The 24,615-nt window shown below is 45.6% G+C and overlaps 1 protein-coding gene across 1 annotated transcript in view; it reads right to left on the bottom strand.

The window, feature by feature from the left end:
* Nucleotides 1-21,954, bottom strand: part of PLXNB3 (plexin B3) — a 79,309-nt gene extending 57,355 nt beyond the window's left edge. Inside the window, exon 1 of the mRNA XM_083158836.1 lies at nt 21,806-21,954. The gene's annotated coding sequence lies outside the window, so the exon portion shown is untranslated. The remainder of the gene's footprint in view (nt 1-21,805) is intronic.
* Nucleotides 21,955-24,615: the final 2,661 nt, after the last annotated feature.

The following is a 24,615-nucleotide window of genomic DNA, read 5'->3' as shown; positions in this document are numbered from 1 at the left end:
TTGCCGCTTCCTGGACGGACCTTTCCACCCACCGCTGCCCGGATCCCCACCACCCGCTGCTGCTGCACATAGGTGAGGGGAGGGGGTTTGTGAGGGGAGGGGGGGTTATGAAAGGAGGGGGGTTATGAGGGGAGGGGGGCCCTCAATTATTTTGCCCAGGGGCCCATTATATTCTTAAGACGGCCCTGCTAATGAGAGCAGAAGGACCTGCTCATACTAGCACACAACACTCACAGGACAGGTACTTACGATCCAGTAAGTCTTAAGGCCTTCAAAGCTCCCTCTTCCACTACACAAAGCCAATGCTTAATAGAATAGAAGCAAAACCAAAGGTAAATGTGTGTATTTGGGCACCAGCGGACGCCCAAAGGGATATGACCCGTGAAGAGAGATGGATGTAAGTAAATGGCTATTACTGGACAGTTGCATCCCTCCAACCCCTCCTACAGAAAGTACACTGATAGCATCTGCTTGATGGGGAAAACTGGTGACATCTCCCTATACAGGGCTCCGCTGTGTAACCCAGTATCTCACTGTAACCCCTTCTGTACCAGTACTCTTGCAGAAAGCTGCAGGACATCCACATGTCACAGTAAATAAGTGGGGACAGGCAAAGAGGGCAGGAAGCCAGATTCCAGCTTGGAAAGACAGCAGAACAAATCTACATGAGAATGATAAATTATTCCCAGTGTCAATCCCACATATAAAGATTGCACTTCCGTTCCTTAACAACGTCCCTCTGTCCTTTGAAAGCAGTGACTACAGCTGAGCTCACATGCACATCCCCCCAGGGAAGGGCTGCGACTGCGACAGAAGGGTGTGTGACATCAGCTCCCTGACCACAATCAGCCAGACAGCTCACTGCATTCAATTAGAGAACCTTTTAATGTTCCTGAAGCCACCTGATCTATACTAGCATGCACAGGGGACTTTCCTCCACTCCTGCAACCAAACCACTGGACCATCCTGTAATAACAGCTGACTTCCCACTAGAAGCTAGACTGTAAAACAGTCAACTCATACCATCCTACCAGCACCTGACTACCACCCCTATCAAGCACACCTACCTCACACCAACCTACCAGCACCTGACCAACCCCATCCAACACACCTACCTCACACCATCCTACCAGCACCTGACCAACCCCATCCAACACACCTACCTCACACCATCCTACCAGCACCTGACCAACCCCATCCAACACACCTACCTCACACCATCCTACCAGCACCTGACCACCACCCCTATCAAACACACCTACCTCACACCAACCTACCAGCACCTGACCACCACCCCTATCAAACACACCTACCTCACACCAACCTACCAGCACCTGACCAACCCCATCCAACACACCTACCTTACACCATCCTACCAGCACCTGACCACCACCCCTATCAAACACACCTACCTCACACCAACCTACCAGCACCTGACCAACCCCATCCAACACACCTACCTCACACCATCCTACCAGCGCCTGATCACCCATCCATCCAACACAGCTACCTCACCACCACCCCCACCCAACATAGCTACCTCACACCATCCTACCAGCACCTGACCAACCCCATCCAACACACCTACCTCACACCATCCTACCAGCGCCTGATCACCCATCCATCCAACACAGCTACCTCACCACCACCCCCACCCAACACAGCTACCTCACACCATCCTACCAGCACCTGAACACCATCCTCATCCAACACAGCTACCTCACCACCACCCCCACCCAACACAGCTACCTCACACCATCCTACCAGCACCTGAACACCATCCCCATCCAACACAGCTACCTCACCACCACCCCCACCCAACACAGCTACTTCACACCATCCTACCAGCACCTGACCACACCCCCATCCAACACAACTACCTCACACCATCCTAACAGCACCTGACCATCACCCCTACCTCACCACCCCCCACCCAATACAGCTACCTCACACCATCCTACCAGCACCTGAACACCATCCCCCATCCAACACAGCTACTTCACACCATCCTATCAGCACCTGACCACACCCCCATCCAACACCCCTACCTCACCACCCCCCACACCATCCTACCAGCACCTGAACACCATCCCCCATCCAACACAGCTACTTCACACCATCCTATCAGCACCTGACCACACCCCCATCCAACACCCCTACCTCACCACCCCCCACACCATCCTACCAGCACCTGAACATCATCCCCCATCCAACACAGCTACTTCACACCATCCTATCAGCACCTGACCACACCCCCATCCAACACCCCTACCTCACCACCCCCCACACCATCCTACCAGCACCTGAACATCATCCCCCATCCAACACAGCTACTTCACACCATCCTATCAGCACCTGACCACCACCCCCATCCATCACACCTACCTCACACCATCCTATCAGCACCTGATCATCTCCCTCCAACACAGCTACCTCAAACTGTCAACATCAAAAAGGTTAACGCAAGTGTTTTCCTTTCCCAATTGGAGTTATTGTTGTTGATAAAGTATGAATGGTTGGTGAAGTAAGAAAATCCATGTTGACCATTTCATGTGGTCACCACAGTTATGTCAACCTTTTGCTTGTATTGACTAAGTCAACCATATGGTGTCAACCTATACACTGTCGACCTACCATCTGGATACCCAAATACTTCACCCCATTCTACCAACACATATCCCCTACCATATTCTGCAGGCTACAGTATAAACACGACCATAAACAAAGGACTTATAAATATACAGATTTATGTATAGGAAAAGCAGCAATGTGACCACATATAGAACGTGACTACTAAACACTATTGTTTTTATTTAACAGGTAGTATGTGCTGTACGGCAAAGAATGTTCGACATACTCTAGGTCAACAATGAAAGTTCAACACAAGCTTTAGGTTGACATGGTTGACATGAATAAGGTCAACAAGAGTTTTTAAAATTTGCTTCAGGCACACTTTTATATTGTTCTTCTACGCCCAGTGGATAGTAAAGTATAAAAAAAGCACCTTTCAAAAAAAAAAAAAAAAAAAAAAAAACTCATGGCGATCTTATTTCTGTTGACTATGTCCATGTCGACATTGACAGAATGTCGACATGGACATTGACAGAATGTCAAAACAAGGTAAATCTAGGGCAGTGATGGCGAACCTTGACACTCCAGCTGTTGTTGAACTACACATCCCAGCATGATGTGTAGTTCAACCACAGTGGGAGTGTCAAGGTTAGCCCTCACTGATCTAGGGTATGTTGACCATTCATAGGTGTCAACCTTGTCACTGTCGACCATTAGTGGTCGACCTAGTAACTGTTAAACTAGACATTATCAACCCAGGGACCGCATACTGCATGGGCATTTTACATGTATCTCAGCAGATTCCGGTCTGCAGATTACAAATACCTTGTTTCGGTAAGTAAATGATGCCCTGGATTTCACCAGCAATCCATAGGATAGGATGAAGGGATTGTGTGCTCTAGTACACAATACTGCCAAGAGGATGACCTGGCTGGGTCAAGAAAAGCTTCCCACACAGCAGCAGGTGAGCCAAACGTATGGACGAAAACATTTATTGTAAGGACACACGCGAGACTACTCCGCAACGGACACCATCGCTGAACCTTGGCCACAGATCTAAATGCCGAGCTAGCCCCAGGCTAGCGGGAAGCAGATTACCATACAGAGAGATGGACTGGGTATGACTTGCACTATATTATATTAGGAGTGGGCGCAACAAGTGGCTTATAGTTAAAGGAGGTGAGGCTCCTCCACACAGAGGCAATTATCCAGCCTGGCAGAGACCTTGGCCTTCCCCCTCCCACCCGCATTGCCTCAGAGCTTGGTGCCAGCACAACTTCTGAAAGCCCCTCTTTGTCCAGGGGGCTCCGATAAGGTCTCTCTGGAACAAAACGGGGGTTTTCCTTCAAACCATGAAAATAATTGGGACGCTGCAATAATGAGCCACTAAACGAAAGACACCATGCAGAGCTTCAGGAGACGCCTGTCCCCAATCATACACCGGATCTACTGCATCCCGACTTGCTCTTCTATTTATTACTTATATAGCACACACATATTCCGCAGCGCTTTACAGAGAATATTTGGCAAGTCCTTGCGCCAGTGGAGCTTACAATCTATTTTCCCTACCATCTACAGGTTTTTTTTTTGTATTCGGCCCCATCCCCGATGGTGGGGGAGTGCACATGGGCACAGTCACTTAAGTGCACACCCCTCGGAGCGAACGCCTTTGGCGAGTTATACACTGGCCGGGGTGTTTGCGTTATGATGGACAGGCATGGGGCGGTCGCAGGGGGTCTGCCCGTGCATTTACCTTGCTAGGCAGCGAATATATGCAACCTAGCGAGCAGCTCTGAAGTACCCCCCATGTTCCTTATAACAGCTCCCGCTCTGGCTGCAGACAAGTTCCTCCTGATTATGGGTCAGCGCACTCCTGGAAGTCCCAATCCCCAGTACTTTTGCAGTGTCAGCCTGGATAATAAACAGTAGGCCCTGGGACATCCTGCATCTTTAGCAGGTAGCAGGAGAGGGGGGGGGGGGGGGAAGGGGGGCAGGAAGAGGACATCGCTGCCACTACAGAGCACAGCAGGAATCTGTATGGGGGGGGGGGATATTCCCTCTGCAGCAAATGATTGTGTAAAGCAAACAGTTCTACTAAAGACAGAGCTTTGCAGTCTAATCCTTGTAATCGCCAGTTCAAGCCTGAGCGGAGGCGGCATATGCTAACCCTTTCACTGCTGGCTGAGAGCTGCATATCCTGAATGACAGCAGGCAGAAATAAATGCATGGGGGCACAAAAGGAAAAGAGAACTCCTCACATCTGCCAGTTTCCTGTTTGGCTCTGTTGTTAAGGACACACCTGCAGCTGCACATGTACACCGAAGGGTTTATATGAATCCAAATGGAGGCCCTCCTTTACAGAGTTTGCCAGAAAACCCTTTAGATCAGGCATTCCCAACCACGGCCCTCAAGGCACACCAACAGTGCAGGTTTTGTAGATATTCAGGCTTGAGCACAGGTGACTTAATTAGTATCTGAGGGATTCTGATTAAACCATCTGTGCTGAAGCCTGGATATCACTAAAACCTGCACTGTTGGTGTGCCTTGAGGACCGTGGTTGGGAATGCCTGCTCTAGTTACACCACTCAGAGGCAGATTTTCCACAGGACAACCTTGGTGCCTTTCTAGGGCCCAGCAGGTGCCAAGGGTCCCCATAAAGCTATCCTGGCCATCCAAAACATTACCAGCAGAACATTGCAGTATGGACGGTGTAATGGTTAGCATTTCTGCCTCACAGCACTAAGGTCATGGGTTCAATTCCCACCATGGCTATATCTGTGCGGAGTTTGTATATTCTCCCCGTGCTTGCGTGGGTTTCCTCCGGGTACTCCGGTTTCCTCCCTCATTCCAAAGATATACTGGTAGGTTATCAGGCTCCTAACAAATTAACCCTAGAATGTGTGTGTACCTGTGGTAGGGAATATAGAGTGTAAGCTCCACTGGGGCAGGGACTGAAGTGAATGTTCAACTATACTCTGTAAAGCGCTGCAGAATATGTGTGCGCTACATAAGAAACTGTTAATAAATAAATAAATTGCGCGACTACCACGTGACATCATGACATCACATGGACATGCCTACACTCCAGAAGTTCCTGTGATGTTCTTTGATAGGATAAAAAATATTTGGACACACGCAATGGTCTCATCAACTGTCTGTGGGCAGCCAGGTTAAGGCCCCCATACACTAGTGAGATTTGGTCTGATTTGACCAGATTCCAGTGGATCGGGCCGATAAACCGCACCAAATCTTATGTTTTAATATTCCGTCTGACCCGATGCACGGTCCCACGCACATCGGAGTCGGGAGGTCAGACGGGCTGCACATAAGATACATCATATGTGCAGCCCGGAGCTGAGCGGGAGGAAGCCGGCAGGGGTGATGAACTCATAGAGGCGGTGAGTTGACGCAGGTGGGGAACTCACAGAGGCGGTGCGTGGACGTGGGGGGGGGCTGGACGGTGGTGTTCTCAGAGAGCCAGGAGACAAGGTTAAAAAAAAAAAAATTATAATAATAAAAAAGGGGAGGCTGCTTATTGGCTGAGATCAGCCAATTAGCAGCCTCCCATTCATTTGTATGGGTATTTTTTTTCTGCAACTCATCCCCCTGCTCCCCTGCCTGGCTCTCCGAGAACACCGCGTCCCCTCACATGCAATTTATCACATGCAAAACTTGACACATTAAGTGCCAAATGGTGTCAGAGCCTTCCCGGGGAGCTGCCGGGGAAATAAGGTCCGACGTGTCCATCTGACAAGTCGGCCTAATGTATTGGGACCTTTACTTTACATGTGACACAGGTAGTAAGCCGACTTCCAATAGACCAAGAGCCTGATTCAGATTTGTACACACTGCCGATATTCCCGCAGCTGAGCATTTATCGGTAGACTGTGCATGACAAGCTGCTCTACTGATGCCAATCAGCAGCAACAAATAGTGCTATGGATTGTTGGATAGAGGAGGGCCCCAAACTGGTATCATGCCTAGGGCCCCATGAGGTCTAAATCTGATGCCACTGCTCAACTTCTATAAATGTGAGGTCACTGCTATTGGACAGACTTCCCGCAGTCTTATTTTATATAGGGGTTTGTAAGGTGGATTTTATTATAACCAGTACAATCCCCCCTACTATTGTGTATCTAATTCTGGTACCGCTCTGATGCGTTGATACCAATAATACACATACGGCGCAGGGAAAAGCGTCACGTAGCTAGTCATTTATGTAGCACTTTCCCTGTGCAGTAACACAGAGTCCAGGGCAAATGCAGGAATATTCGGGTTTCCCACATGATAGATCCCAGAGTGCCTTTTAAGGCTGACTTTTCCTTGCAGCTCCTGAGGGGGGTGAGGATCATTAGGTCGACCACAGGAAGGCCGACACACTCAAAAGGTTGACATGGCTTTAGGTCGTTAGGGGAATTAAGTTGACACAAGCATTGGGTTGACAGTCAAAAGGTCAACATGGGGTTTTCACTTTTTGTCCCGATTGTCAACTCAGTTGACATGGACACCGTATTGGTGCAGGGCATCCGCTGGCCATGCTTTGGGCACTATTGTATTCTCCCTCCGTGCCCTAGTGGACAGTAGGGCATGAGATACTGCCTGTCGGCTAACAAAAGGTGAAAAACCCATGTCGACCTAATGCTTGTGTCGATCTAATGACCTTTGTCGACTTAAAGCCATGTTGACTTTTTAAGTGTGTCGACCTAAGGCCTGTCAACCTTTACTGTTCCACCTAATGTATGTCGACCTTCATAATGGCTACCTTACAACCGTATCCCTGTTAAAGTGCACCTCTCAGGGCTCAACGGTCAGTGGACACAGTACCTGTATGAAACAATTATCCACAGGGTAACACCCCTGCCTCATTAGGTATGACCCATAAGTGTTTACAGCAGGCATCTCTATGGCAGGTACAGCGTTCCCACAGAGCAGGGCTTCCAGCCTCAACTCTCAAGTATCCCCCAACAGGTCATGTTACTGACCCAGCAAAATACATCACGTCACCTGTGCATGATTCAGAAAACATGACCCGTTGAGGGTATGTGAGGACCAGATTCAGAGAAAAGGATTACATTGGTTCATTGGGAATTTCCTGAGGAGTCTTGTGAAACTCAAAATCAACTTTGTTGGCAGCGGAGAACGTTATATTTCCAGTTTCTTTATGTACGCTTCCTAGATCAGAGTGTGACTACAGCCAGCTTTATCTTGTGCCTTGTCAGAACAGAACACAGGGGCTGAAGAAGAATCAACCAGTCTGCACCTTTACAGAAGGAATGGAAAGGGAGGGAACGGATTTGGAAGACAGTAATACGGTGTACACACAAACATTACCAATGTTGGCATTGAGTGCTACTCTGAATCACCCCCATTGTGTGAACGAACAACCTTATCCAATTCCTATTCTCAAGGTACCCAAATGCTGTGTACACACTAAGGGCCTGATTCTGGGTCACATGCAAAAAGCTAATTCTCTCTCTAATGAACAAAACCATGTGCACTGCAGATGTAACATGTGCAGAAGGGGTTAGATTTGGGTGGGGTTTGTACTTTAAACTGATCTCTATATTGCAGTGTAAAAATAAAGCAGCCAGTATTTACCCTGCACAGAAACAAAATAACTCACACAAACCTAACTCTCTCTGCACCTGTAACATCTGCCCCACCTGCAGTGCAGCAAGGTTTTGTCCATTAGAGAGAGAATTTGTTTTTTTGCGAATGAACCACAATCAGCCCCTATGTAATCCATTTTAGGATATATCATTCCGACACAGAATGTGCAGATTGTATAGTGTGTATGAACCCTCGCACATGCCCGCTGGTCGCTCATCACAGCGTCCCGTCTCCTGTGCTACACAGCAAAATGGGACGATGCCATCAGTGAGGTCATGCTGTTAAGTGCATCATGCAGAGTGTATGTGCCGTCTAATACTGGGCAGCGTCTCAACACCTGCTCAGACGCTGCCCAGCTGCTTCTGTCCCTGGCTGTGCGGTTCTGCGCAGCATGACATGGTCAAAGGATACGCAACACAGCTCACCGGCCACAACCCCTGGTCTCACCGAACTGCTCCCGGCTGCTTTTCCACTCCTCCTGGCAGCACCCCTTCCAGCCACATGACTAAATGTGTGGGGTGGCTTGTTAAATTTTATTTAAATTAGGGTGGCCAATCACAGGATCCTGGGATTGAGCATTATTAAATTCCAAATCCTAGGATTAAAACAAAAAATGGACCAGGATTGGCATCCCTACCTATCTTCTATACCACCCGAGACCAGAGGCTACAACATATGGGTAAATAACACAAAAATATAGGCTGTTGGCCACTAATTAACTCATTTGAGCGGCCCATCGTCTACCACAGGGGTGGGGAACCTTTTTTTTTTTTACAATTGCCAAGGGCCAATTGTATGGTGGAAAAATCCTTCAGGGGCCATATGTAAAAATTCTCTCACAAATTTTCCTGCTGTCGCCGTCCCATGTTCTGGCGGCTGCCGCTGAATAGGACTGACAGTGTCTGGTTGCTGTTAATTAAGAGGAATCTCGCAAGAACTAGCAACCTCTTGCAAGAAGTTCCCTGTACTTGACTCCCGGCAAAGCTGCCGGGTGGGTAGGAGGGCCACTCAGACCAGCTACGGGGGCCTCATACGGCCCCCGGGCCTGAGGTTCTCCACCACTGGTCTACCAGAACATTTCCAGTCACAAAACCATGCTGCACTCAGACTTGTAGAGACAACCTGTGCAATTGTTTGTTTTCCATGAATTCCCCTGTGGCCTGGAGCATTGCAGACAGCAAACCACAGGAGAGTAGGTGTGGGAGCTCCTGAAAAGAGTCAGACCAGCCAGGTCCCAGACAGACACGTTCTGCAAGTGTGGGGGAGGGGAGAGGACCACAAAACATAGCAGCTTCACAGCCAGGGAACTGGCCCATAATTATTAGCTGTGTCTCATTATCGCCGAAAGGTGAAACTCATAGGGGTGGGGTCAGACGAGGCTGAAGGTGGCTTATTATTCACGTCTTATTAGAGCGCCAGCTTCTTATTAATTTCTTATTAGAGCGCCAGCTTCTTATTCACGTCGTATTAGAGCGCCAGCTTCTTATTCACGTCGTATTAGAGCGCCAGCTTCTTATTCACGTCGTATTAGAGCGCCAGCTTCTTATTCACGTCGTATTAGAGCGCCAGCTTCTTATTCAGGACATTCAGTGTAACAAGAGTGAATGAGTCTTGGCTCACAAATTTGACATCAGAAATCAACACAGGGGGGTCACTTACATACCCACTTGAAATTTATTTTGACCAACAAGGGCAGAAATAGGGCACTAAAGTGGGCATAGGTACCAGATGTCATCATTTTGAATAAGTAGCTGGTGTCCTGCAAGGGTTAAACAGTGTTGGTCAAAAAATATTACACTTGAAACCCACACCGGGAGGTCACTTACATATGACCCACTTGCAATTTCTTTTGACCAACAAGGATTTGGGAAGAAATAGGGCAATAAAATGGGCATGGGTCCCAGATCTCATCTTTTTAAATAAGTAGCTGGGGTCCTGAAAGGGTTAAACAGCGTTGGTCATCTATGCCCTCTTTTGTGCCCTTTTTCTGCCCAAATTGTTGGTCAAAAGGAATTGCAAGTGGGTCATATGTCCGTGACCCTCCTGTGCGGGTTTCACATGTAACATGTTTTGACCAACGCTGTTTAACCCTTTCATGCCCCCAGCTACTTATTCAAAAAGATGAAACCCATGCCCATTTTATTGCCCTATTTCTGTCCAAATCCTTGTTGGTCAAAGTTATTTGCAGGTGGGTCACATATAAAAGTGACCCCCCTATGTGGGTTTCAAGTGTCATATTGTTTGACCAACGCTGTTTAACCCTTGCAGGACACCAGCTACTTATTCAAAATGATGAAATCTGGGCTCTATTCCCACTTTACTGCCCAAATCCTAGTTGGTCAAAAGAAATTGCAAGTGGGTCATATGTACTTGATCCCCATGTTGATTTTTGGTGTCAAATTTGTGGCTTAAGGCTCATTAACCCTTGTAAAAGTGAATGTGCTGAATAAGAAGCTGGAGCTCGAATAAGAAGTGAATAAGAAGCTGGCCGAAAAACAAGCCAACTTCAGCCTTCTTGGGGTCAGCGATTCAAGCACAGCACTCGGTCACAATGGACAACATACGCTCCCTGTCTTATGTATATTACACTAGGGGAGCAGACTCTACAGACAGGTGTGTGGCAGGGAGACCTGTGTAATCACAGTGATGCTCACTTCCTCTACCACAGCAATAAAACCTGTGTATGTGCAGTCATCATGTCTGCTCCCGCCTTCCAACAGGTACTTATACAGTGCAATGGGGTCCAAAACGAGGCTATGAGACTCCCATATCAAGTTTAATCCTCCTGACCCCCTGGAAAGGTGGGCAACCCTCCCGGATACCAGCGCCGACCCACTCCTATCTGTAGTCCCATTTATTTTTTCACATTTTGCCTTTCACAAAAAACCACAAGAGGTAGACACAATAGTGCATCCGGATTTTACCTCAGTGACAATCAAGTAATGTTCCAGTTGGCAGCATTTTAACATTTATATCCAAGGATAACACTTCCGCTGGCTGATGCCGCATTATTAAGGTTGTTTAGAAGCTGCTATTGTGGCTTTTATATCCTCCACTTCAATAAATCCATGTGTAAAACTTGGGCAATAACCGCGGGTGACAAACCAAACATGCACCAAAACTATTTATTTCCGCTAACATTTTGGAGATGTATCAAAACCAACTAATCTACTCCTAACTTTCATTTCTAGGAGTGGATTCGCTGGTACTTTTATCTCTCTCCAAGATTGGTATGAGCCATTGAATCGATATGCATTAGGTCGACCACTGAAGGTCGACGCATGAAATAGGTCTACATGCCTAAGATCTACATGGTTGGACACAAACATTAGGTCGACATGGTTTTTTTCATGTTGACATGGACACTGTCAAAGCGTAACGCTACACTCAGCACACTATTCTATTCTCCCTCCATGACCCTAGTGGATGGTAGGGCATGAAATACTGCCTGTCGGCACATGTCGGCTCAAAAGAAAAGAAAAAGTGAAAAAACACACGTCGACCTTTTTGACTGTCGACTGGACCAATGCATGACGACCTTATATGTGTCAACCTAACGACAGTATACCGTTTCCTCATGCTCCTTTGCAGTAAGTGTAAACTGATAACATGGTAAATAAATCTGCAGTAGATTTCTCAAATCATGGAGAGAGATAAAGTGGAGAGGTACAACCAATCAGCTTCTGACATTTTACAGTCTGTATTAGAAATAAATAGAACAGAAGCCGATTGCTTGGGATGAACAAATTCTCCACTGTATCTCTCTCCAAGCTGTGTGTGTGTGTATTTATAATATAATCGATCTCCCCCAAATATAGGACCCAAATTAGAACAATTTAAAGGGTCTAATTAGACATGATAAAACGATGTGGCCTGGAAACGAGACACGTGCAAAACTTCACCAACCACCAGTGTAGATTGTAAAGCCCCGTACACAGGGGGAGATATATTGCTCAGCCATATATGGCTGAGCAATATATGGCTGAGCAATATATGGCTCAGTTTCTCCTTTTCATCAGTGACCAGAGATGGTCGCTGATGAAAATGAAACTGCCGGGGGGAGCATGTTCCTGCGACCAGCGATCACTACAGGGGTAAAAACGGGAGTGCGCACCCGGCGATATATCGCCGGTGCACACTCCCATCGTGGGCAATATGGTCGCTTAGCGACCATATTTCCTGCGATAGTGTACAAAATCGCCCCCGTGTGTACGCACCTTCAGAGCAACAATGTCCAGGCTGACAGTCAACAGGTCAACCACTATTGGTCTACAGGTAAAAGGTCACATGAGAAAGGTCAACATGCACTAAAGTTGACATTAAAAAAGGGCAATACATTTCTCACAGGGTTCTTTTGGTGGTCGACATTGGCCAACATGGACCCTCAATTAGTGGAACGTCACTGCCCTCTTCACACTGACTGTCAACCTATTGACTGTTGACCTAGACATTGTCAAACCATCAATTGAAACCGCTAACCACTAAAGTGGTTTGAGAATTGTCTCAGTCTGCATTTTAATGAGAATTGGGGCAAGGATCTCCTGGATAACCGGACAAAGTAAAATAGAAGAGAGAAGTAATTCTCCTCCAAAACGTATTCCCACTCGCAGAAATGATATGGAAGAGGCTGTGCTGCGGCTGAATGAAGAATATACATTTCCTTCCTTTAATGACACAGGGAACACATAAACCACAAGATCTGAGGATGACTGATGGAACGCACAACACTTCCTGCTGTTCGCTGTCAGAAGAAGACAGAACACAACAAGCGGCTTTCAAGTTTACCGCTCAATAGAAACAGTCCTGACCACATAATGGGCCTAATTCATGTATGTACACAAAACCAATTGTGGTCCTGGCAATGATAGTAAGTGCTGCTGACACACAGAAATGAAGAAAGACGCCCACTGCAGACATCGCAAATTCATTTGCAATCACCTATACATTTGCAACCTATATGCAAAAACAAGGCAGACCAGAAGTGCCACATATGCCATGTTTTTACACGTCTGCGCTCGCAGCGGACGGCAGATCAGCCATGACACGCGTGCATTTTACCAGCTACACTCCCTGTTAACACCTCCAAGCGGTCACTTTGCCATGAAACCCTCAATGCAACCAGGATCACAGTGGCACTGCGCTTTGGCTTTTGTGTATTTCAACCACATTTGTAGTCTGATGGTAATCGCCCCATTTCATACAAACATGAATTAGGCCCCATGTGGTGATTAAACAACATACAGAAAATACTAGATGAGTACTAGACTAGTGAGGATGCGGAACACCCGTGTAAAAGTGTGGCGGAAAATAAACTGTGGCACTGCATGGCATAGTGTAAACTAGGTGCACTGTGGTGTATTCCCCAAATTTGGGGTAAAGGTAATACTTTATACTTTTTAATATGATAATTGTATTGGTAGACCACCATGTATTAGTTACCCTGGGGCTCCCACAAGCCTTAATCCAGCCCAGTTTTGACTTAAACTGTAGATAACTTGGTTGAAGTTGTAGCAGACTTTATACATAGATATTTAAGGTAACACGTCACTGGTAGAAAATGCAGTGGGATAATGGTATGGGGCGGTATGTACAAAGAATTGCTTCTGTGATGCGGTACACCCATCACTTACCATATCTATACTAATCTCATATGTACTAACACGGGGCCGTAAAAAGGGCCAAATGGGCCTTAAGTGGCTTCACCCTTCTTGCATGACTGATGCTCCTCAAGCTTAGTAGCTCCAGACCCGGAGGCAGTACTAGAATGTAAACTGCTTATGTAGACAGGGAGCAGAGGCACAAAGGGGATGACAGAATTATATATAGTCACTTCTGTCTGTCTGCTGTGGGATTTGTGACTTCTAATTTGGTACATAATGTCTCTCATATGTCCCATGTCCGCGGCTCTTGACAGGTCTGATCTGCAAATTGATCAAGCATAAGGCATAGGTCGGTCCCTGACACAGGTGAAGCCCTGTCCCCAGGTTCTGATTGGCACAGCAGCCAGTCAGTCAAAGGAAAGGGCTGACCATGGGTTGGTGAAACCAACGATGTAATCCATTACATAGCTGGCTAACATCGATGGCAATCACACACCGATGGCCATCAATACAATAAAGGGTCAGCATTCTATCTTTCAGGTAAGAGAATCTTTGGTATTCAAACTGGCTAATATTTGTCTCAGTGATTGAATTAGATTTAGAAATTTAAAAAAAAAAAAAAAAAAAAATCGGACAATTTTATTTAGAGATGATTTTTTTTTTTCAAGTAAACATCAGTTATTCATTGATGAATGCTGGGACATCGAAAACCCATCCTACAGCCGCTGAATGTATGCAGGCAAAGAATGGGGCTTCTAATACATTTCCCAAGTGGCTTTCATTATCCGTGGTTGCGGGGTAGGGGGTTACGCTGCTGGACTTCCTGATTAGCAATAGGGCAGACATTGGGGGTAGGATCCAATAAGCAGAAGGACCGGGAGGTCCCTCTGTGAGCAGCCGCACAGTGGTCACTTCTGCCTGGTCGCATCCCATGCGACCATGTCAGGGAAAGCCAAGCCTGGTGTGGTCGGATCTCATGCCATGGTTTCTATAAAGCGCCTTGAACCCTATTAGAGAACAGCAGTGTATAAATATTAATAATAATAATAATAATCCTGCACTGTCCTGCCTGTCTCTAGGGTGCCATTCTCCATCCCCTAGGAATCATTAGGTTTCCTTCCAGCCAGCTGTTGCAGTGTGGCAGAGAAGCATCTTCCTGCTCTGCGGATATGAAACCATCTGAGGCCAGCAGCCACCCAGTGATCTTCCCACCCAGATGCATAAACACAGTCCTGAATGCTCCTGTAGACACGTGTTACATCACATCGCCTTTGATCAGACCAGGAGATACAAAGGGCTCTGGGTGGGGTGGAAAAAAACACAGCTGAGAAAGGCTCTCTGATCAGGTGGAGAAGGATGACTGTAACACGCCTGAAGAAGTTATGTTTTCATATTGAAACAATGGTTCTCCTGTGTCAAAGAAATGTCTTGTTCCAAAGTGATTGGCTCACATGGAGCTGTACAGATTTACCCAGTTGGGAGCACTGGATCCATCACTGATATCTCACTTTGCCTTTGCTGAGAATGTAGATGGCAGCTAAACTTTTATTAGTATATCTTTGTAAATTAAAAAAAAAACTAAATACTAGAACGTCCCCAAGGACTAGGAACTGATGCGGGGGGAGCGGGTATGAGACACCCCTTTCTCCTTGTCAACTCATAACACTTCTTACCTGTCTATTACCGCTGGCCACTGTATAGCGCATCGGCACATCCTGCAGGGGGGGGTGGGGGGGTGGAGGGAGTCTGATCGACAATTAGGTGGGTCAGCCACTGATGGTCAAACGCACCTAGTTAGAACCGTTGGTAGTTGGCAGAGTCTAGATCAGTGGTTCCCAACCTGGGGTACTAGTACCCCTGGGGGTACTCTGCAGACCAGTTGGGGGTACTTGAAAATAATATTGGTAATGGCGGGCGATGAAAAGGTCTTTTGATAGCTGAAGACCCATTGCCATGGAGACAAACCATGTTGTGTCATATGCCTGACCAGCAATCCACTGGGAACTTCCCATGCTGCCCTCAGACATCAGCAGTCATCTGCCCAGCACTGACAAAGGTGGAGGAAGCAGCGGCATTAATCGGAGTTAGCGGGAATCCTGGAGATAATACACAACCAGTGTCTAGACACAGAAGGGCATGATTCCTGGCTGTGTACTACTCCTCCGCTCCTCCTTAATATAACGACATGCATAAGGATCCGCATACCGCTAAGTACTGTCCATATTTCAAAATGAGAGGAGGGGGTACTTATCAATGAAAAGCCTAATCAAGGGGTACGGGAGAGAAAAAAGGTTGGGAACCGCTGGTCTAGATCATGGGTCCTCAAACTGTGGCCCTCCAGATGTTGTGAAACTACAAATACCAGCATGACTTGCCACAGTTTTAACACTCCCTCATAGCAAAACTGTGGCAAGGCATGCTGGGATTTGTAGAAACAAGAAGATGGGAAAGGTCACTTATCAGGACACGTGGTATCTAATAGCTTGTCTGGAGCTATTAGATGCCACGTGTCCTGTGTGTGAGGCATAGGGTGAACAAGATAGCGTTGAAAAATCGGGTCCAGCTCATTCCGCTTTGGAGCAAACCGCGTTGAAAAAGTCCTCTACGGAGGAAGAAACTCGTTGGTGGACTGTGTATGAGGCGGACAAAGTGACTGTTGGACCAGGACCTTTGGCAGCACAAGCGCCCAGCCGATGTGCCCTGGAGAGACTACATTTTAAACGTTTGTGGGACTGGTGAGAACTCAGTTCCCATAAGATTGGGTAATCCTCCAACTTTTGCCTTGCCTTGGATGCACATGCACTTTACCTTCTAGTGCTTATTATTCTGAAGTTTTTAATATGTTTATGTGCCTATCAATTTATTGTGCCTATTGAATGTTTTTAATGGTTTAAGTGTTATTAAATGATATACTGGTGATTGACATACTTCACTATCCAGTTTTATTCATTTATTTCTATGTGCTGAATGATTTGGAGACAACAGCGCAGAACATAAGATCTCAAGCGCCTGATAAGTGACCTTTCCCATCTTCTTGTTTCTATGGTGTTTTGGTGAAGTTTTTTTTGAGGAACCTTAGAGGAAAGGGCACCAAATAGGCAGCTATATGCGCAATAGAGCCGCTCTTTAACCCCTGTTCACATGCTGGGATTTGTAGTTTCACAACATCTGGAGGGCGGCAGTTTGAGGACCCATGGTCTAGATCAACATTAACAGAAGATTGACTCAATCAAAAGGTTGACAGGAATGTGGTCCACGGTGACAAGTTTTTCATGATTTCTTTGTTTTAATCGACATGTTCATATTTTACCATCCCAGTGGACATAGAAGGAGAATAAAATAGTGTACCTGAAGCATGGCAAGCCATACAAGAGGACGTAAGTCAACATGAACACTTATGCGGTGTCCATGTTGACTTATGTCATCATAGACACCTAAAAAAAATGTGTAAACTTGTCATTGTCACCCACGTTCCCGTTGACTTTTGTTTGTGTCTATCCTCTGTTAATGTCGATATAAACTCTGCCTTGACATCGCCGATCTTCTTCCAGATCCAACCACTTAATTGCCAGCTCTCTATGTAGCTTAGAACCGCGGAGGTACTGGAAGGGATCAGAGTGTACCCCTCTTAGAGGAAAATGTGGAAAAACTATAGGCCCAAACTCTCAACACTGCATGTTCCGGGCTTTGGCCTAAATACATCTAATCTGTTATCTGTCATTGATCTCTCTCTAGGTGCGTACACACGTACAGATTATCTGTCTGATCTATCTGGTTGGAACAAAAACCTGGAAATGCATGGGAGCATATGACAATCAAAAATTTCCACCCAAATGCAGGAAAACTGAAAAAAAAAATATGCTTTGAAAAATTTGTTATATCAGAACGATTAAACAATTTGTCTGACTGATCACTGTCTGTTTTCAAGTGTTTGGGAACAATTTTTTGATTGTCATATGCTCCCATACATTTCCAGGTATTTGTTCCGACCAGATAGATCAGACAGAAAATCTGTACGTGTACGCACCTTGTCTCTCTCTCAATCTTCGATTTGCACAAAGTACCATCCAACCAATCAGCATCTAATTGTCATTTTTCAAACACAGCCTGTAAACGTACAGGTGCTAATTGGTTGATACTTTACCTCTCTGCAAGCCAGTGACATCACACAGGGAGGGGGTGGGGGTACCGCACCTGGGTGTCACTGCCCCCACTGCTGCCTCTGTTGAGGCCCACTGATTATTATTATCACACATTTATGTGACAGGTGGCAACTATGTTTACAGAGCGTTAAACAACCAGAACAAGGCTGATGGAAAAATGTAACGAGCTGAATAACTCTTGACCCAGATGCTGTTCCCTCAGTAGTGATTACTGCACATGGCTCCCTCACTGTACTCTCTTTGTCAGCATTGAGTTCTCAGTCCTGATAAGTTGTATCTATACCTGTTGTGTGTACAATACCGCATCTGTTTTCCAATGTCTGGAGGGACTTCCCACCTAGATAAAACAGAACAGTATATACACTGGGAGCAGGAAGAGAATGCAGGGGGCCAGGACATTGCAACATGAAAAGATATCCCCATATTAAGCCATGGAAGGAACCACAACAATGTATCGCACTGCATCTGTATCCTGACTGCGGCAATACTTGACTGCAAGCTCCTGGGGACCACAGGAAACCATATCCTATTGATGCTCTGTAATACAACCTCTCCGCTGTAAAGCAACACAAATGTAATTATATACAGTACTCATGACATAGAACACTGAAGGTCAACAGGGCTAGGTCGATACCTGAAATGGGTCAACATGGCTTAAGTCGACAGGGTTGAAATGTCAATACAAGCATTAGGTCTGCAATGGCAAGGTCCACATGAGTTTTTCCCAATTTTTGGCCCGAACTTTGACATAGTCAACATGGGCACCTTCAAAGTGTACCGCGTCCCCTCGCTGCGCTTGTCACACTATTTTATTCCCCCGCCGTAGTGGATGGCAGGGCATAAAATACCGCCTGTTGGCACACACAAAAATAGGTGAGAAAATCATGTTGACCTGTGAACTGTAGACCTTCCCCCCCCCCCCCCCCCCCCCCGTGTGTCGACCTAATGATGATCTATTTAGACACTGTAGATCTATTCACCAAATACCTACCAAAGGGTATCCCAATTTAAATGGAACTGTATCATTGAATCTTACATTTCTGGTGTTCAGACCATTCTATTTATATGGCTGCATCTATTGTATGCATGTATTGGGGCAGCACGGATGGTGTCATGGTTAGCATTACTGCCGCACAGCACTGAGGTCATGGGTTCTATTCCCACCATGGTCCTAACTGTGCAGAGTTTGTATATCCTCCCCATGTTTGCGTGGGTTTACTCCGGGTACTCCGGTTTCCTCCCACAATCCAAAAATACACAGGTAGGTTAATTGGCTTCCAACAAAAACTAACCCTAGAATGTCTGTGTGTGTGTGTGTATATATGTGGTAGGGAATATAGATTGTAAGCTCCACTGGTGCAGGGACTGATGTGTATACTCTGTAAAGCGCTGCGGAATATGCATGCGCTGCATAAGAAACTGTTAATAAATAAATAAATAAATAAAACAAACATTACAGTATAACATACTAATAATAACAAAACCTAACGAGACCGTTATCCAACGGAATGAGCGGTAGTAGGAATTGTGGTCATTCCTCAGGGGCACAGAGCAGCATGGCACCATCCCAACAGATGGTTTAATGCACAACTTGTAAACGATAAATTGGGTTACACACTATAGTACGTGGCCATTAGGACGACACATGAAAAAAAAAAGTCAAAATGGTCAACATGAGTCTTTCATGATTTTTTTTTAGTATTATTTTTTTTTTTTAACTGGCTTCTTTATACTTAACCATCCCAGTGGATATCGATGGAGAATATCACAAGACATCATGGTGAGCCGACGTGCTACACTTATATGGTGTCATGTTGACCTATGCCAACATTGACACACAAAAAAATTATGTAAAACTCGGGTTGACATTTTCCCATGTCGACCTAATGCATGCCAACTAATAGTGGTTGAACAAACGATCCACACCCTGCACTATACGATGGTCACGCAGATTGGGTAACACTACCAAAAACTGCACAAAATATTGTATTTGTGCATCCAACTTACAACGGACACTTTTTCCTCTGGTCACAATATGCACCTAAGGTGACAGGAGGGGAACGGACACCGGCGCAGAGGGTAACAGGCCAGGCAGCAGGTGTGTAGGGAACAGGTTGTGGCCTAAAGAACAGGTCCCTTATTGCTGGCGCCAGATCAGTGGTAATAAAGGGAGAATATTTTCACCTGAAGGGCATGGAGATTCCAGTACAGCCAATCAATATTCACAGTTACCACGTTTATACACTACTGCGCGGCATTGCATGCGACCCTCCAACTACCCGCCAGTCCGCAGGATCGCATACGATACATTGCTCCTTTTGTATCGTATTTGTATTTTTGTATCGTATGCCGCTCAATTGATTCACACAGGATCCAACAAATCCTTGTGGCAGCCATGGCAATCTCTGAATCAGATGGGCACGGGACCATGCATCAGATCGGAACCGGAGGTAAAACACATACGATATGGCAATCTTAACATGGTTTTTCTGACAGATGCATCAAAATTATGTGTAAAAGGGTCATAGATATAATTGTATAGGCACTGCAACATTGCTATTACCAGGGAGTAAGGGATGAGGAAGCCACCCATATGAGGCCCATTCATTTCATTACCTAAAGCATGTCGCTTGTTTATTACACAATACACAGATTCCTGCCAACCTCTGTGATCACCTCCAATGTACAGCTGGGCAGCACGGACCGTGTAATGGTTGGCATTACTGCCTCACAGCACTGAGGTCATGGGTTCCCTTCCCGCCATGGCCCTAACTGTGCAGAGTTTGTATATTCTCCCCGTGCCTGCATGGGTTATACAAAATGCCTGACAGTGTTTCTCACCATCTTAACATACCCTACTGGCAATTGCCACGCTGCATTTTATTTAAGGCTTTTATTTTAATATACATGTAAATCCAGATTGCAATTACATGTAGATAGAGATTCATATAGACATGAGTTTGGCAAATTAAGGAAACAATTTGCTGAAGCTTACAATGGAATAAACACTCCAAGCCCCACTGAAATAATGCAAGTTTCCAGCTGCAAGGGGATAGCTGACAGAATGTTTAAGTCGACTTTCAATTTGTTGACATGCACAAAGTCAACACATGAAAAATATTTTCCAAGATTTTGGGGGTATTTTGTGAACTTTTTCCAACCTTAACCACCCATTGATATCAAAATACATTTGTATTAATGTAGCATAGATAGAGAAATATTTTTCCTACACAAGTGTTCGATAATATATTAAATCCGAGATGAATGCTATCTGCCACAGCCTCACACAATATTACATTACAGATGCACATAGTGCTGTGCTAATAATTGTTGCAGATCCAGGTAACAAGTATCAGGTGCTGGCAGGGGGAGGGGGCTCTCATGGACCTACTATAGGGACCAAAGCACCTCCCCAGCTGGCAGCTCATCAGTATGTTCCTGGGACCATCACAGCCTGTGACATATGTGTGTAACATGTCTCCTGCAGGGAGGGGGGACAGTGACATATATGTGTGACCTACCTCCTGCAGTGACCAAAGGGGGAGACAGAATCCACACAGCACTTGTTATTCAGCACTACACCATGATAATAGGCAGTATTATGTGTGGGGGTTAACACTATAAAGCCTGACCGCTCTAGCAAGGCTCAGAAAATCACAGGAACTCACATATCAAGTGTGATACAAATGTGACACACTCACTCACTTCCAGCCCCATAGGCGAGTGTGGCTGATGCCTGCTGCTCGGGCAAGTCACGAACCACCTGCAGGACAGAGCAGTCTGACTCTGATGGAATAACCCCCAGCAATGTGAATGCAGCAGCACAGGAGGCCGAGCTCAGCCAACAAGGTGGTCTCTTACCTGTTCCTGGTGCCCCCCTCCTGCACATGTAACAGCTTCTGCCCCGCAGCACGGACCAAGCAACTTCTCTGCAATTCTCCCTGAGACTACAAGGAACTCCCGTCCTCCCCCCAACACCCATTCACATTCCTATTATTACTGTAGTCCAGCCTACCGAGGGAAAGCGTGCGCCACCTGCTGGCTGCTGCTGTAACTGCACCCCGAGCGCTGCACTATGACTAATGCATTGTATTATAGTGGATATACTATGCTTGGAGTTTTGTATTCTGTATGTATTGCTCTGTGGGTGCCGGGGAGAAGATATTTTCCTCTCTGTTAATATGAGATTTCCTTCTTTACTATGGAATTGTTCAACATCTTTTTTCAAATATAATATTTTTTAATTTGTTATGGTTATTAGGAAAGGGTAGGGGGCCCAGTGGTGATGCACCATCGATGTTCATCAGCATAAAGGTGTGTACACATGTATCAATTTACTTTTGATTCGATTTGCTTTCAATTTCACCTATTCAACGCCCTTTCGATTTGGCCTTTGCTTTTACATTCAATTTCACATTCGATCTGCGCTTTTGCTTTAGATTTCTATATCGAATTCGATTTACATTCAATGCACAGTGTACACATTTGATTTACTGGATTGAACTCGATATTTCCTTGCCTGCACAGTCTATTTTTCTATTCGATATGTAGAGAAAACGGAAGTGCGCATTAAATCGAATGCAGATCGAGAGCATCTTAAAAACCATTTGATTTCGATTTGATTTTGCTTCTATAATTAAAATCGAATGGAAAACCTAGCAAAATAGAAGCGTGTGTACACCCCTTAACAGTGCAGATGGTGGCTTAAAAACTGTTTAAGGAAGGAAGCATGGACCAATAGTGGAGAACATCTTGTCTTTGTATCGACTGGAAAACCATCTCTAGATTGTAAGCTCATAGAAACATAGAATTTGACTGCAGATAAGAACCACTTGGCCCATCTAGTCTGCCCCTTTTTTAAACATGTTACCTCAAACCATATTTGATCCTTATTTTTTTGTAAGGATATCAATATGCCTATCCCAAGCATGTTTAAATTGTACTACTGTATTTGCCTCTACCACCTCTGATGGGAGGCTATTCCACTTATCCACTACCCTCTCTGTGAAGTAATTCTTCCTCAAATTTCCCCTAAATCTTCCTCCCTCTAGTTTCAGTGCATGTCCTCTTGTTCTGCTGCTCCTCTTCCTGTAAGCAGGCATGTCCAACGTTGGCCCTCCAGATGTTGTGAAACTACACATCCCAGCATGCTTTGCAATAGTTATAGCATTCTCTAATAGCAAAACTGTGGCAATGCATGCTGGGATGTGTAGTTTTACAACATCTGGAGGGCCAACGTTGGACATGCCTGCTGTAAAGAATGTCTCCCACCTGTACCTTGTTAAAGCCCTTGATATATTTGAAAGTTTCTATCATGTCCCCCCTTTCCCGTCTCTGCTACTAAGTATACGTATTAAGATCTTTTAGTCTTTCCTGGTATGTTTTGTGATGTAGTACAGTCTTTGTATGGTCTCTAATGTATTTATATCCTTCTGGAGATATGGCCTCCAGAAGTGAACACAGTACTCTAGATGAGGCCGTACCAATGACCTATACAGTGGCATTATTACTTCTTTCTTTCTACTGCTGATACCTCTCCCTGTGTAACCAAGCATCTGACTTGCCTTCTTCATTGCTTTGTTATATTGCCTGTCTGCCTTTAAGTCCCCTGAAATAGTGACACCTAGATCCCTCTCTTCCTCAGTAGTTTCCATTATAGTGCCATTTATACTATATTGAGTCTTAAACTGTAGTTGCCATGCTCTTGACCATTTCTCTAATCTGCCTAGATCCTCAATCATTTGTTTTACCCCTCCTGGTGTGTCTACCCTGTTGCATACCTTTGTGTTATCTGCAACAAGGCACATTTTACCCTCAATTCCATTTGCAATATCACCAATAAAGATATTAAAAAGCACTGGTCCAAGTACAGATCCCTGGGGTACCCCACTTGTAACCTTTCCCTCCTTTGACTTGACTGTACTCCGTTTACTACAACTCTCTGTTTTCTGTCCTGCAACCATGCTCTTATCCATTCAACTATCTTAGAATCCAATCCCAAGCTTTCAAGTTTATTTATCAGTCTGCGATGTGGGACAGTGTCAAAAGCTTTACTTAAGTCTAGATAAGCTACATCTACAGCCCCACCTTGATCCTTAGAGCATGGCCCTCTTCTCCTGCACTAGTTCAAACACAGTTCTCTCCTACTGAGCAACTGTCTATACAGGCATCTCTTCTCACTCTTAATCATTCGTCTATTCCCCCTCAGTAGTACACAGACAGCTCCTTTGCAGTATGTATTGTGTACAGAGAATTGTGATTTTAATTTTAACCTCTCTGTTCTAGTTTTTTAGAAACTGTAATGTTAAGTTCTGTGTACTCTGTATTGTTCTGATGTGTGCTCTATGTGTGGCGCTGCCAACCACTTGTGGAGCCTTATGAATAAAATATAATAATTGTCGATAGCAGCCAATGACGAGTCTGCTATGAGTGGCCAATGGCCATCCCTATAAGTCGCCAGTGTTGTTATTTGCTGCATACATTTGTGTGTCATTTATATGTAGCGTGTACTGCATACCGTACCTCCCAACATGACCGTCTCCAGGAGGGACACAATACTCTTTTCCCGGACTTCCCGGGTATTGTATGATTGCTATCACCTGTGGTGAAACACCTTTCTTATCAATTAACTAGGTCATGGGTCATGTTGGGCGGTATGGTACTGTATGTTC

This window comes from Crinia signifera, chromosome 9 (assembly GCF_055691185.1).
Source record: "Crinia signifera chromosome 9, ASM5569118v1, whole genome shotgun sequence".
Classification (NCBI taxonomy): domain Eukaryota; kingdom Metazoa; phylum Chordata; class Amphibia; order Anura; family Myobatrachidae; genus Crinia; species Crinia signifera.
This window is presented reverse-complemented; position numbering and strand designations above follow the sequence as displayed.